This window comes from Xiphophorus hellerii, chromosome 6 (assembly GCF_003331165.1).
Source record: "Xiphophorus hellerii strain 12219 chromosome 6, Xiphophorus_hellerii-4.1, whole genome shotgun sequence".
NCBI classification, from domain to species: domain Eukaryota; kingdom Metazoa; phylum Chordata; class Actinopteri; order Cyprinodontiformes; family Poeciliidae; genus Xiphophorus; species Xiphophorus hellerii.
Window position 1 is genome coordinate 14,872,840 of NC_045677.1, and position 15,481 is coordinate 14,888,320.

General features: G+C 36.3%; 1 protein-coding gene across 5 annotated transcripts in view; it reads right to left on the bottom strand.

Annotated features, from left to right (window-relative positions):
• The window catches only part of tnr (tenascin R (restrictin, janusin)), a 173,802-nt gene that overhangs the window by 109,946 nt on the left and 48,375 nt on the right, over nt 1-15,481 (bottom strand). For 3 of the 5 annotated variants that reach the window (XM_032565808.1, XM_032565811.1, XM_032565806.1), the window contains exon 2: nt 10,766-10,813. The exons of the other annotated variants lie outside the window; for them this stretch is intronic. The gene's annotated coding sequence lies outside the window, so the exon portion shown is untranslated. The remainder of the gene's footprint in view (nt 1-10,765; nt 10,814-15,481) is intronic. 5 annotated transcript variants of the gene reach the window in all.

Genomic DNA, 15,481 nt, shown 5'->3' on the forward strand with positions numbered 1-15,481 from the left:
TAAAAATAAAGCATGAACCAATTTTTCTTCTTGATGTCTGTAATTACTTACCTAGATTTTGTTTTTTTCACACATACACAAACCCACATGTTATTCCACCAAATAAGGATTTCTTAACTATTCCTGAGTCAAAACATTAGTATCGCTGTTTCTAAATGAATATGAACTTGTTTTCTTTATGTTATTTGAGGTCTTTAAGAACTGCATCTTTTTTGTTATTTTGACTATTTCTCATTTTGTGCAAATAAATATAAAATTTTTGCTTGGAATTTTGGAGACATGCTGTGATTAGTTCATAGAATAAAATAAATGTAATGTAAAATCAGAGAAACTGATCATTTTTAGTGGTCCCTTACCTTTCCAAAACTTGGCCAAGGTGGCTTCAACTATACCTCAAATGAAAGACTGCAATCTTCAGAAACCGGTATAAAAGATTTCATGATTTCTTGACATTGCAGAATTTATAGGACACTCACTGTGAGTAAAAAAAATATATATATATTGTTTTATACTTGCATGCCATTTATGTCAATGCAATATGCTTATATAAAGTTCATTCAGAGCTCCTGCTTGTGCCATACTGTGATATATCTCGTGTTAATAGGTGTGACAAAGTATTTTTAATCCATACCCAGAGGTAGAGAGGGCCATGTTCATCTAATCTTTCTGCCTTTCAGAGATAAAGGGCTTGCATTCAGCCTTATAACACCAGAACTGAGTCAAGCACAGGAGGGATCCAAGCAATGCTTTTGATTTCCTGCAGTCTCCATTTTTAATACAAGTCTGAGTCACTGTGTGATGGCTACCATATGCTTCCTTGTCCAACAGCAAGAGCAGATTTCATTACTGAACTGGTTGCTGCTAACAAGCTGCTGCTCCTCTCACACTGCTCCTTGTTTCGCGTATGTGTAGTTGCCGTTGCGTGTCCATGCGGATTTAAATTTCTCATACTGTGTGTGTGACCCTGAGTGACTTGTTTCCAATAAAAAATGAAATCCATTGCAGGGGATTTTTTTCCCCCTCGCAGCGAACCATTTTCTTTTATTACTTCACCTGCACTTCCTTGAGCCACGGGGTGTGCTCCCATGCTGCAACTCAGTGAGAAGTATCGGCAGCATCTATCTTGTGGACAGAAGTGCTGAGTGGCTTTTATTTCTCAGCAGACCACATAAAAACCATAGCAATTAAAAGCTATTGGGCCATTCGACTTTGTCTTCTGAGGAGGAAAAAAACAGTGGAGTAGCATGAGAAGGAAGAAGAGAAGCACATGATGCTGAAAGAAAAAAAATGGAACCTGAACTGATGAGACTTAACAGCAAAATACCTCTATGTTAGGCATTTTAGATGAAGACTGAGGAATTACAAAGTGTGAAAAAGACTGAGTTTAAAGATGATATGTTCAAAGAGCTCTAACATAGAGGCAATTTAAAGTACATAGATCAGGGGCCACTAAAGTCTCAAGTTTTAACTTCTCCTTATCTGATTTTGGCAGAATACTTTTGAGTAGGTCTTTTGTGCAAATCATTGATCCATCTATTCGTATGGGAGTGATCATCATTGCAATTTTATGTGATCTTTATTTCAGAGCATCTCTCTTGAAATTCTGCATTCCATTGAGAGGAACTTGCTTAAAAGATGAAAGACTCAAGTACAGAAATATGTGTCCATTGTTGTAACTGGCCATGGTCTTTCTACAGGATTTGACAACTGCAAATCAGAGGTGTTAATATGAAGGAAGTTATCATTAATTAAAATTGATGTTGTTGCTCATTCTCCAGCTACATTTTATAAATGCAACTGGAGAAATTCCCTTTAACAGGAAACAATAAAAAAGTTGCAGCTCAGTATCTGGATTTTTTAGGTCAGAGGATTCGATCTCTAGATATCGATCTCTTAGCAAAATTACCGGTTGTTTTCTGTTCAATTCCTGAAACCAGATGAAAATCGACACTTAATAATGAGTTGCCTGCAAAAATTTCCTGTCCAGATGCTCCTCAATAAATATGTCTTGAAATAATTTAAAGAGGAAAATAAATTTCAAAACCCATACATTAAGTTATTACTCCACTATACATAAAATGTAAAAAAAAAAAAGATTATACTTACTTTTTTCCCCAATCAGAATTGCCCTGTTTAACATATAGAATTAAAATGATAACCAGGTGAGACAAAAATGCAAAAAAAAAAAAAAAAAAAAATTGTAAGGGGGCAAATATTTTATTACACCATATAATGAGTAAGAAAGGTCAGGAAGAACCAGGGGATAACAAGAATGTTACCTATTATTATGTGCCTCACTGGAAAGCATCCTGGCCAAAAGAGGAAAAAGAAGTTGATAGCTAAGAATAATAAACCTCCTCACAATGTATGAAGGGTTTCACCTTCCAGCCTGTCATTATAGTCAAAATCTCACAGTAAAAATGGAAAATATCGAGAACGGAGATTGGGAATAAGTGGACTACTATTCAAGGTGGGGTCTTCCAAATTAAAGCTGAACTGACAAATGATCAGAAGTAAGATGTTATAAATGAAGCCGACATTGTGTAACCAAAGAAAAGTCAGATGAAAATTAACAGTGGGCTACGAAAGAAAAATGTCACAGGGATCGCTGATTCAGTAGGATAAACTAGACATCAAGACATGTTTCTCTACTGTTTGAATTATAACAATTCAGTATCAGTATTTCAAAATGCGGATATTTTGAAAATAATAAATCAATAAATGGATAAATAAATAAACTTTCTCAGCAAAGTACATTTAGACAAATAAGAGTTTAACAGAAAATGAATGCAAGAAAGCTTACAGTTAGATCAGGATTTTATTCACACTTCATTTAGATGTAAGCCAAAACAAAGTTCAGCTTTTCAACAGTTTTTTGTAGTCATGGCATTATTCCTAAAATTAAAGTCAGTCCAGGAGGTGCTCCTGTTGCTGCTCCAGAGAAAACTGGTTTCTCCTTCTAAGCATTTAGTTTGGAGCTGCAGGAACACATCCCAGCAAAATAAACTTACACATAATCTTACAAGTGTCTGTAATTAGAAGAATGCATCAAATATCCTGAAAAATCCTTGACTGTGTTGTATGTCTACATTGTGTGCTTCTCAGTGCTCTAACAAAATTTACATCCATTTCCCTTTATGGTGACGTGTTCGATTTTTTTCTGTCCTTCAACAAACTTTCCTCACATACCTAAGTCTTTGTCACCTTTGCCTCTACAGATTTTCTGTCTCTTGTGGTCTTTCAAAGTCTACTTGTCTTTGTGTCACTTTCTCTCTGCTGACAAGACAGATTCAGTGTATTCAAATGGAAGTTAAGGACAGCATATTGCATTATTCAAACCCCTCAACGACAGGTGGAGCAAGGAACAAAGACAGGCAAATACCGATTAAAGCAGGTCATTTCCTGTGCCAAGCAGTCCAACGAACATCACGGAAAAAAACCTGCAGCATCTCTGAAAGGCGTTAAATAGAACGCGTGCAGCAAAGTTTGGCCCCAACAGGATAGAAGCAGTTTAGATACAATTAGATTAGTATGTTAAATGAAGAAGACTGACATGACAGTTTTCCAAACACACAACATGGCACCATATTGCACGAAAAGCAAAAGAGGTCAGTTAGGAGTCAGTTACTGAGTCTACAGTGAACCTTAGCAGAAATTACTCATTCCACACTTTCTCATGAAAAATCTAACAAATGTAACCAATATCCTGTACAGTTCAAAGCAGAACACACACCAACTGTCACACAGCCCTCAGGTGCGAAGACTGAGATTCACATTTGGTACAGGTGTAGGAAATGTAACTATGTTCCATGTCTAAATTTGACTTACCGGTACGTTTTTGTTTTTTTTAAGACTATTGAGTTTTTCTAAGTTTGCAGCTCTGGAGGTTTAAAATCTGTTAGATAGCTACATAACTCCATATCCTAAAAGGGAATAGCCGTACAAATTATCATTAATAAACAAAGATCACAAAGACCAATTCCAGATATGCTTTAAACTCTCTTTACTAAAGATACAAGTACATAATTTACACTGGGTTTTTCAAACGGCTAATTTATTCTCATACTTGCTTTGCACACTTTTTCCACCAAATATATTTATATCTTTGTGCATTATGCATAAGCTTAATTTATTATTAATACCTTTATTGACTCGTGAAATCACATAGTCATTTTGTTATTGGAAATATTGAAAAAAAGCAGCTTATTAATTATGGCACTCTTTCTGACCTTTTGATGTAGTGATCTGTTTAGACCATAGGGAGGAAATTCATGTGATTTCATCCAATGGGAACAAACAGCTTGCCAATAGCCTTTGGCTATCTTGTTGTGCGAGTAAGCACACTGTTTCCCATGGCCAGATCAATGCCTCTCGATTAAGGCTGCCTGGGTTCCCCCCTACAAAAGCACAGGCAATTTTCCTCTTTTCTGCTTTTCCAATTCATATTCAATAAAACAATACACATAAATACAAATTTGAATGGGGTTAAAGTCATGCCGCTACACGAAAAGATAAATTGTGTTCACAAACAGACAGAAAGCATCCGCCTTATGGTATTTAGCACAAACGTCAGATAGTGCAGAGTCCCACTTAAAAATCGATGGGCATTTGCAACAATCAATACCTGGGTTCCTATGAGAAGCAATTAGAAAGGCAAACCATGTAGTGGGTTCTGCCTCATCTTCTCTATTGTGGGGTCAAAACACCACTTAACACTGCTAGAAAATCTGTTTGAGGAAAAACATCAAACAACATAAGTTATTGTTGTTGAATATAAAAACCAAAGGAGTCAAAAGACAGCTTATGTCTAGAATGAGCTCTGGCTTTCAAGGATTTTTTTTTTTCTAAACAACAACTCAGAGAAATTTGTATAGTTTCTCCTAATCAGTTCATATACATTTTTCACTCTGTTTGCATTTTTATGTCAACAGCAAGAACAAATTAAGATAAATGTTGGCTTTTACCCTCTTACATATTGGTCCCAGTTACTGTTACACTGTTAATTACAAAATTAATCATTAAGTCATATGATCTTGACAGTTTTCAGAGTTTTTTCCTTGTTAAAAAAAGTCTACAATAAAATTGGGCTTTCAAATAGCAGTCTGCTGTGAGTACCGTCATCTTTTTGATGATTTTCCATATAATTTGATAAGATTTTTTTTTATGTTGTGGAAAAAGTACTTGCATTTTTCAATAAATACCCCTCTGATAGGGCCCATTTTATCACTGATGGTAGATTTCAGATACCATCTCATATGCTTGTCACCTTGGTAACCAAAATATGTTCTGGTTAATTGTGAACTGTGCAATGATGGGAATTATGGTGTTTAAATTAACGATATTACTAATGGCGTTTCAGTAATAGGTGATCTAAAGAAATACTCTTCCGCCATTATTATATTGTTATCTTTACCGACAATAAAATACAGTGCAGGCACGTTACAATAATTCAGCACACTGAAGGTTAAAGCTGTTTTCTTCTGACACGAAGATGGGGGCACAAAAACAATAATATAAATGCTTAGGAAAAGTAAAGTAGTCATTGACACCCAAATACAGACAGACACATGTTCACACACAAAAACCTGCACAGCATAATCACACTCCAGTTCTAAAGTCCTTACTCTGTCTCACTGTAGCTTAGAAAACAGACTTTCCAGTGACGTGCGGTCAGGGGAGGCAGGTGAGGCAGAGCCTCACCTGTAATCATGGAAAAATAATAATGATAAAATCATTTATATTGCTATTTTCACCCTGTGGTTTGTACTATACCTATTTTTCATTTAATTTAAAAAAGTTCAGATTATTTTTTCTTCAAAATCGCTGAATTTCTGCATTTTCCCATTCAAATGCTCGGAAGCGAAGCTGGTGAGGCAGCAGCGAGCTGAGCCTCACCTGGGATTGCGCAACTTCTCGCTGACCGCACTGGCTGCCATTCTGAGAGCATGTTCGCCAATAAAATGGCTAAAAAAACATTTAATGTATGAACTGATTTTCCATAATTTAACTTATGTATATAATGTACAGTGGTTTTTTTTGTCACCAATTGTGTGTGTAACGTGTTTCATGTGCTGAAGAGCGATCAAAAACGGCAGAGAACAGATTCGAGGTGAGGCAGGCAGTTCTCTTGCCTCATGGCAGGGGGCGCTCATGATCCCAGACATTGTGATTCCACAACTGCAGAGTAAGATACTGTAAGCGAGCTAGCCATGGAGCTAGCCATACAATAAGGTCAAGTGCAGCGATATATTTATAGTTTTCTCCTCTTACCACAGCAATTAATTAATAATCGCAAAATAATACTACAACAATACTACGGCAACAGACTGAATGTTCTGCTTTTTGCGTGGGAAATATTTGAGTGTTTTTTATTGTGGCGTTGTTGTCAGTTGCTATGGCAACGAGTCTGCGCGTAGCTGCGCTGATACCGAGAGCGACACAAGACGTGGTTTTGGGTTGTACTTTAACGGGTTTCCCCTTCACTGTGGAGCACAGCACGAAATGAATAATATCTACATGTCCAAGTTTGATTGAGTGAACGGAAATAGTCTTTTTGCCCTCCAGCGTCGTCCACATGCGCGTAATTTCCTTACATAATAACAATAACATGCAGGGGATCTATATTTGTAAATCTGAATATGATTAAGTCAGTGCCTCACCAGCTATGAACCTCACCGCACGTCCCTGAGACTTTCAGACCACTCAGTTCTTCTGGTTCTAGTCTACGCTGCATTCCCAGAACCAGAACCAAATGTGGAGAAGCGGGGTTTTTTTTAATCGCTCCTCTAATTTGGAACAAACCTAAATAAAACTGAAAAACCTTTGATGCACAGAGTTCCTTCAATCAAGGCTAAAGTCCCACCTATTCAGAATTGCTTTGGTGAATAATAACTGGTACATACTGTATATTAATATATACAGTATATATACTGTATATATTTGATGATTAATCTTGATAATTTTGTTGACAATGTTTATTGCTTGTTTCACTATAGGCTACTGTTTTGTGTTTTTATGATGTAAAGCACTTTAAACTGCCTTGTTGCTAAAATAGGCTATACAAATAAACTTGACTTTGAAGTAATTGAAAAGGCAGACAAAGTTATGGAGAGCCCAGATAATACAGTGGTCACATTTGTGAAAGTACACACATTCTTCTCCAAAAGACACAAATGGCAGCCATCTATATGTAAAATGTAGTTTTTGCCCTGGAACATATTGCTATTTGAATCTCACTAAGTACCTCTCAACATCAACAAAACTAGTTGCTAAGAACAATGGTGTGGATGCTAGCAATTGCAGTCTCTAGCTTGAGTACTGGGGTGCAGTGCAACTATTTACCACACTCACATGGACACGCCTTCAAATGTTCATGTAAATGAAATCTTTGATATCAAAGTCCATCTGGCTGACATGACTCAAGCAGAATAAATGCCCAGCATGTTAACAACTTACAGGTAAATGAAAACAGCTAACTAGAAAAAAAAAATGTTCACAAGTTGCACATCAGTGTTAGCATAAGTTCAGGCACTGTTGACAACCAGTTGAAGTGGCAGATGTCACATGAAATGTTCATAAGAGACAGCAGAGTCGATTAATGAGCATGTGGGCAGTGTACAGGCTTCAGCTTGACAGGCTATTTTTCATTGAGACCATAATCTATTTAAGATAGTGTGGCATTGTTGCCTTGCAGCAAGAAGATCTTGGGTTCAAATCCCGGCTCTCGTAACTCCATTAGGGATTAATGTGTAGAATAATGGATGGGTGCTTTTGGACAGTAAAATTTGCAGGGGAGCCTTTTAAAAAAAGTGCTGAGGACATATCACTCCACCAGAACATCCTCCCAAATTACAACCACGCACAGCCCAAACTCTGCTGAGGCTAATGTGAGTTTGGCGAACAACAAACGTCTGAAGTAGCACACTTGTCAGAAAACAAGGAGGTGGGTTTAAATTTTAATTCCAATTTTTTGTTGTATTTACTGCAATAATAATAAAGTAGACAATAAGTATTATGTTACAAAATCCAGCAAATTCATTTTGGCTAAACATCCATTACTTTATACTAACCAAAACAAATACTTTCTTAAAAGGAAAACCCAGCTGTTATTAAGCTAGCTACCTTAGATCAAGCTGGCTACCTTAATAAACTACTTCCCTTTGTACCAGTAGACAGCACACAATATTTGAATTCAATAATATTTCAAAATTGATTGAATTATGCTTTAATAAAACCAATAAGCACTCCAAATGTCAAGAGTAACAGTCCCAACAAAAAATATCGGAATGTGCTATTAAATGGAGACACAATTCTGGAAAACAGAAACCTTTAATTTCCCATCCAGCAACTTGATTTTTTTGTTTGTGTATTTGTTTTGCTGTTATATGTTGATTTAACCATTTAGCTGTTATTGTGTTTGCAGCTAAATTTAGCATTCTTAGAGATTGTGCAGAAGGCAAGTGGATTCACTGGTACAACAGGATGTCCAGTTCCTATTTGTTCAAGCATTTATACTTACCACTACATGACGGTTAGAATCTATGCCAAGATAAGACTGTCAAAAACGAATAATTGAACAGTACAAAGTCATCAGCTATATTCTATTTGACAATTCCTTGAAATTCAAAAGGCTCTTCTGCCCCAGGCCATCTTCGCTGCTAAGTAGGGAGCTGTACATTTCAAATGACTTTAAAAGAAAGAATAGAGAAGTATCACATTACTAATGCTGTGTGAAAAAAATTGCTTGATGAAAACTGGAAAGCAGCGCTCAGGACAAGTGAAAACTAAGCTGTATGAAAATCATGAAAGGATCCCATAATTCAATTATGTACACTGCAGCAAATGTTGAAAGTTAAAATATAACCTCACTGGAGTCAGCTATACAGTTAACCTAATGCAGACCTATGGTGTTGTAAATTAGTAAGACATATGGCACACTGTGAATGTAACTGCTGCTTATTAAATGTGTGATTCACTGCCAGTGTGGCTAAAGGGGGGTATACAGGGACAAAGGGACAAAAATAGTAGCACAAGATGAAAATTTAAACAGAAACCCAAAGCTGAATGAAGCTATGCAGGAACCTTAAGTGAAACTTTAATTTGGGAGAAGAACTGCAACAATGCAATTCTTAAAAATTTCTGACATTGCCCACTATTTCTCAGACAGTTTTTCATATTTGAATTTCTCATGCCTCTACAAAAATAAAGACCATAATTTAATTAGGGAAGTCGGGAGAATGTAACACAAAGCTTATTAAATTAAGTCTGGATTTATTACACAACTCTATTTCCATTTCTATTTTCTGCATTGTTGCAGGTCACACTTATCCTACTGAATGAGACCACATCAATTAGGGAATTTAATTTGTATTAATGCCTTAAACAAGGTCTGCAACAATGCTTAAGTTGGCAGCATGTGTCAAAGTAACATCCACTTCTGACGCAGGACACATGATTACCCAGTAAAATATTCTCAAAGCGTCACATTGCACTAGACTGAACCATTTTCTTAGAACCAGGAATCATTCCTTTAGCAGCTTAAGCTAGAGCTGCTTTATGTCAGATCAAGGCCCACAGGCTAGCCTTACACCCCACATGCATCAAAGAGCCTTGGGCGTGTTACCCTGTCGCCAATTTGCTACTGTTCATTTGTTGGATCATGTTAAAGTAGATAATGACCAATGTAGACAGAGAATATACTTTAGGAGCTGTGGATTTTGAGATGCTCTCTAGCCATTGAAATTTTACTCGCGTCAAAGTCACTCAAATCCCTAAACCTACCCATTTCTCTTTCTTGTAGCACATGCAGTTTGATGATAAAAATATGATAAACCCCATCAACAATCATGTACCGCAATGAAACAATGATGAGCTTTATTAATGCCATCTGGGAATGTTCATAATATCTGAGTACAAGTATGAAAACCCTCCATCACTGAGCATAAATTTATGGAAAAGGAAAACACACATCGCTATTTAAATATAGACTATACATGTTAGTAAACATTATTTGGTAGTCAACAATAACAATCACCTATGAACAAAAAAAAAAAAAACAAGGCCTCAAATGATTTGTCTCAAGCATTTATGAACACTGATGAGTTTCTTGATGATTTTTTCTTTTAGCATAAATTCAGAACTCATACATAATTTTTGAGACCTTTGTAGAGGAAACCAAAAGATAATGCATTGCTTATCTAGGCAAAAAGTTAATGTTTTTTGGCGTCCAGAAAATGGGCCGTTTCATAAACCTCCCGACTGTTAAGTCACAACTAACAGGAACGGCTCATCACCTAGCAACCCAAGTGGAGCTTGAGCTCATTTGGTCAGCTGGTTTTACCACTATAAGCCCTGTACAATGGCTGCTAGAAAAAATAAGTGCTTTGTCTGGACAGCAGCAGCTTATTTGGATTGAAAGTGACAAGAGGCCCTAAAACAGCTCCTTCTGAAAGAAGCTCAAAATAGGTAGAACTAACCAGACTAAAATCTCATTATCCAAGAATGATTTTGTGCAAAAAATGTAATGAATATGTTTTCCATATATCCATAATCCATAATCCTATCCTAACCTGTTCAATGACATCTTTCTTAAGGCAATCCTTAAGAAAAATGTCCTAATGTTTTTATTGTTTTTCTTGAGTTTGTTATTCCTGCTATTAATCAACTAATACATAGTTAAGAATTTCATTATGCTCTTTTACGCGGGAATGACAAAAATCTACAAACACATGTGTATGTATAAACATGAGACAGCTTGTAAGCTCACCTTGGGTGTACAAGATAAAGTTGAGAAGTGTTGGTCCCTGGGTTTTTGCTGACAAGAAAAAAAGAAGGAAGATTTCATATTATTTAAACACTCCGTTTTTCATTTTTCATTATTTTTCTTTTTCAATCAATTTGGCACAATTGGATAACACACACACAAATTTATATAATAAAATCAAATATTTAATACAGATTGCTGAAAGAACTCTTCTTAGTAAACATTCCAAACACAGATACTTGGAATGCAAAAAAGGGAATTAGCATTTAGAAAATGTGAAGGATTCTAGAGTGAAACAAAGACATGAAGATTTTTGACAGCAACAGAAAGTGTAGGTGTGCTTTAAGTGCTGGAGATGAAGTATCAACCATTTAGCCTGGGTTATTTGTAGCACTCCTCTCATTGCCTCTTGACATAATGCTAATTACATTGTCCTGTTACTCTGACCCTTAAGCAATGATTTACTATTGCTCAGAGCTTTATGCACTGATTTACCCTTCACAACATGTGTATAAACAAACTGAAAGCTATGCTGAATTATCACCCTCTGGTTGAATATCTAAAATCATGCCAGGGTACAGTCAGAGCTCTGGACTACAACAGGAATGTAGAAAATGTGAAGGATTCTAGAGTGAATCCTTCACTTTAAAACACGTTGATGTTGCAGACATAAACCTCTAAGTGTCTGCAAGAGAGAAAGAGAATTCTGTGAAACAATCACAGCACTGGGGCAGAATTTCCTAGCCATAAGAGAGAAGGTGTGGAATTGATCTCTTTCCCTTTCGGCCATTCTTTTAGAGATAATCAGAAACAACAAGGAGATTTAGTGTTAATCCACCTACACACACCTTCCAAAAAGTCTCATCAGTTGAGAGGATACTTTCCCAGAAGTCTTGGGAATTATCAATTCTTCTTCTTGGTGAGAGGTGGGTTTTACCCTAAAAATCTGCCACAAATGCCATATTCATTATTGACCAATCAGGAACATAGAGCTTAACTGAGGTTTAACTACTTTTTTAGATATTTTTTTCAACATTCCGTGGTGAGGTAGGAGGTTTCACAACTTTTCTAGTGTTGTTTGTTTATGGATAATGGCTCTTACTATGATTTGCTGGAGTCCCAAAGCCTTAGTAATAATAATAAATGCAAATTAGTTAGTTTATCAACCATTTTAAATCTTGAGATCAGAAAATGATGTGGTATATCTTGAAATCTTTGAAATCTTGTAGCCTACTTCATGGTGTCATTCAGGGGCTATTTACATAGTAAATTTCTAACTATGTAAATTTGAGAGTGATGAGGCCTGGGATTGGCAAATGAAATTGAACTAAAAATTGTTGTGAATCAAAGTTAAATCTTGTTGTAGCAAGAGAAGCAGTGACTTTGTCCCAATATAGCAAAGGAGGTTTCTATATCTTTCTAGTTTAAGAAATTAAATTGTAATTTTCCTGATGATAAGAGGCAGTAAAGTCATAAAAATCCAAAACAGTAAGGGGCAAATACTGTTTTGCAGTACTGTATTTCTGGGTTTTGAAAATATAAGTACTGACATTTTTATAGTCAATAGGTGTCCATATGATACAAAGGCACCTGTAACAATGTTCAGTCATTGGATGTCCAATAACTGAAGATTTATTACAATAACTAAAAAAATCAGGAAAGGCAGACTCCGATTGCTTTTTGAAAACGATGCAATTGCTGCAGCATAAAGGCGTCTCAGTGAATGACGCATTTCTGCAGTTGACAGAGGCAGTCCATTTTGTAAGCTAAAATATGAGAAATGGAAAACAACCTAGCTCAGGGAATCAGTGGTACAAAGCCACAGAAGTTATCAAAAATAAGAGCCAGAGGAGATAATATTCACTGACTAGGTCCTTGTTTGATTTGCAAAGGGGTTCTGTGCAGCTGTAACTAGAAAATTCACTTTACTTTTGCCTTGTGTGCATGCACTGGTGTTTATATAACTGTTCTCTGAAATTTATCAAACTAAGTGCCCTCATTTTTTTCAGCTGAGTTCAAAAACTGTAGAGTGCCCACCAGAGCTTTAGGGGAGACAAAGACAAACACTGGAACTTACAGATGGTGATCATAAATTATAAATTCCTTTACACAGGCAGTGTAAAGGATCTGACAGTGCAAACACTCCCTACATTCAGTCACATTTTCTGTCACAACAGATTATACCTTCGGTGAGAGGAAGGCCATGAGGGAATTGGGTACGGTGGTTGATGTTTGAGCATAAAAGAAATCTACCACAAGGTTATGACCCCCCATCTTGTAATATTAGATCTCATCGATGATGAACTTATTGCTTCCAAGATGAACATAGGTTTCAAGCTCACTTTCCTACTGCTATTTTGCAGTTTTGGCATCTAGGTCGAATGCTGTCCTTTAGCAGGTAATACACACATACATGGTAGTCAACAGGATATTGACAACTAACCACAAGAGTTTCTAATATTCTGCCGCTAGTATAGGTGCCTAACTGAATTAAGAGGTAGCAATAACATTTGTCGATTTTTTTATTGTGTTTACAAGCAATTTAACAGTTGCACCTAATACTGTATTGTGGTCATTCTGTGTATTTTATCTGCAGCAAACTAAGCAAACAGCCATAGTCCGGTGAGTCCTGGACACTGCAGATAAAATGCGCCATGGGAGTTGCAGTAGTGGAGAAGCCTTAAAGTGTCACTGACACGATAAAACTACTCACATGACTTAAGAAAAACAAACTACTGTGCTTTCATACTGTGTACACAAAAGCTTTTAATAATAAATATTTCTCACAGAATACTATAAATGAAGAATTGCCGTTTTTTTGTCTTTAGTAACTGGGTCTAACGGCAGCGCCATCTTGTGACATAATCAGGGTAAGCAAACCACAAACAACTAAATATACACAGAAGTGTAAGAAGCTGAAATATGATTAAACTTTAACTGGGGTTGAATTATGATAAGAGGAAAACATATAGTCATGGTTAGTCAGTATGATTAAGTGTAGAATAAAACTCAAGGAAATTAATTAAGTCATTGTACTCTTTTCTCAGTTGACTGAAAAAAATGTGAGTGCGCCATCACTTCCCTTCTCTGGTTACCTGAAGGAATCTGATGGCTTTAGAGAACAAGCAACAGAACAAGAAAATGAAATGGGGGGGACAAAAATAACAATCACAAATGTAAGGGAATAAAGAATGAGATGTTGATATTCACACCATTGCAGTGGCTGGAAATGGAAAGAACAGTGACATGCTTGCATCTACAACCAGAGAATAGACCTCCTTTGGCTTCTCATCAGCATTCAAATCTGTCACAGCAGATCCTTTGGGTTGCATTGTTTACATGTATGCTGTGTGTCTGATGGGTGCCAAAAACTCTGCAAAGCATTGTCCAGCTTTTATCCCATGTTCATGTCCTTGCATGTACATTATACAGAAAAAAGACAAACCATACCTAATGCTTTATTTTATTTTTCTGAAATTTCAGAGACTGCATATGGAAGAATAAACTGAGATTATGTATTTTTGACTATATATCTTTCATTTGATATCATTAACTGAAATATCCAGTTAAATCTAAACTGTACCAGTAACATTTTGGAAATGCCGCAAAAGTCAAAGCTCTCTGAAGGATCGAGTTGTCTCTGTTAATCTGATCAATCACATAAGCATGTACAGGAGAGCATAACTTAAACTATTTATAAGAGTTCTAAGTTTTCAAAATATAAAAATATCAAATATTCTGATCTCTGAAAACATGAACAAACTAACAGTGACCTAATTAAATATATGAGTTGACATGATGAAGCTATCACGGTAGCAATGTATATTTTCTCAACTGCACTTTTTGTTGCTATTTATCCTAATTACAGAACAGTCACAGAGTGTCCACCTTAATTGCCCTGGCTGTCCCTCATGAGGCACTTTTCTACCCCTGTCTGGCATGACTTATTTTTACAACCAACACTTTGGCTCCCACTGGTCCCAGCCTTGGCTTTAAATCCAGATAGGCAAGTAAATCTGCAGCTTTAATTAAAATAGGTTCTTTTTTAACACTTTCGATCTTTTCATCGTCTTGTCCCTGATGAGATATCAGTGCCAGGAACTTCCTTTTGCCGACCTGATTTAAAGGGAACTCGCCCCCAGGATAACGGACGTGCTTAATGTTACTTCATTATGAGGTAGCAAGAAATAAGCTTCATCTCTTCTACTTTCTGAGTGACAAAAGGAATAAAAGGTCATGGGTGGAAGTTACAATGATAAAAAGACACTGTATAAACCTCAAATGTGCCATAAACGTACGTGAGCAAAAAAGAATAAAAAAAGAAGCAGAATAACAGTTTTGTGTCCAGCAACAAATAAAAACCTTCTCGTCTTTCAAGGTCAATCGTTTTAGAGAAAAAAGCCAATTTGTAAAGCCAAATCAATGAGGACTATCCAGGCTATTTTCCTCCAATATTGTTCAGGGACCAGCTTTGGTACCATTGATTAGTTGATTTATAACTTACATCTTCAAAGGCTTACAGTGAATGGACAGCTGCTGATTAAAGGAGAAGAGGAGCCAAAAAGGAAGACAAAATGTTTAGAAAGTTAAAAAAAAAGAAAAGTACTGCCTTGTTGTGCCATTCTGCTGTCCAAAGAAAGAGTTACAGATCTGCTCTGGGTGTGAAACATCCCGTGGTTTTAAATTTGGAAATTCACTTAAATCTAATAAAAAAAAGTT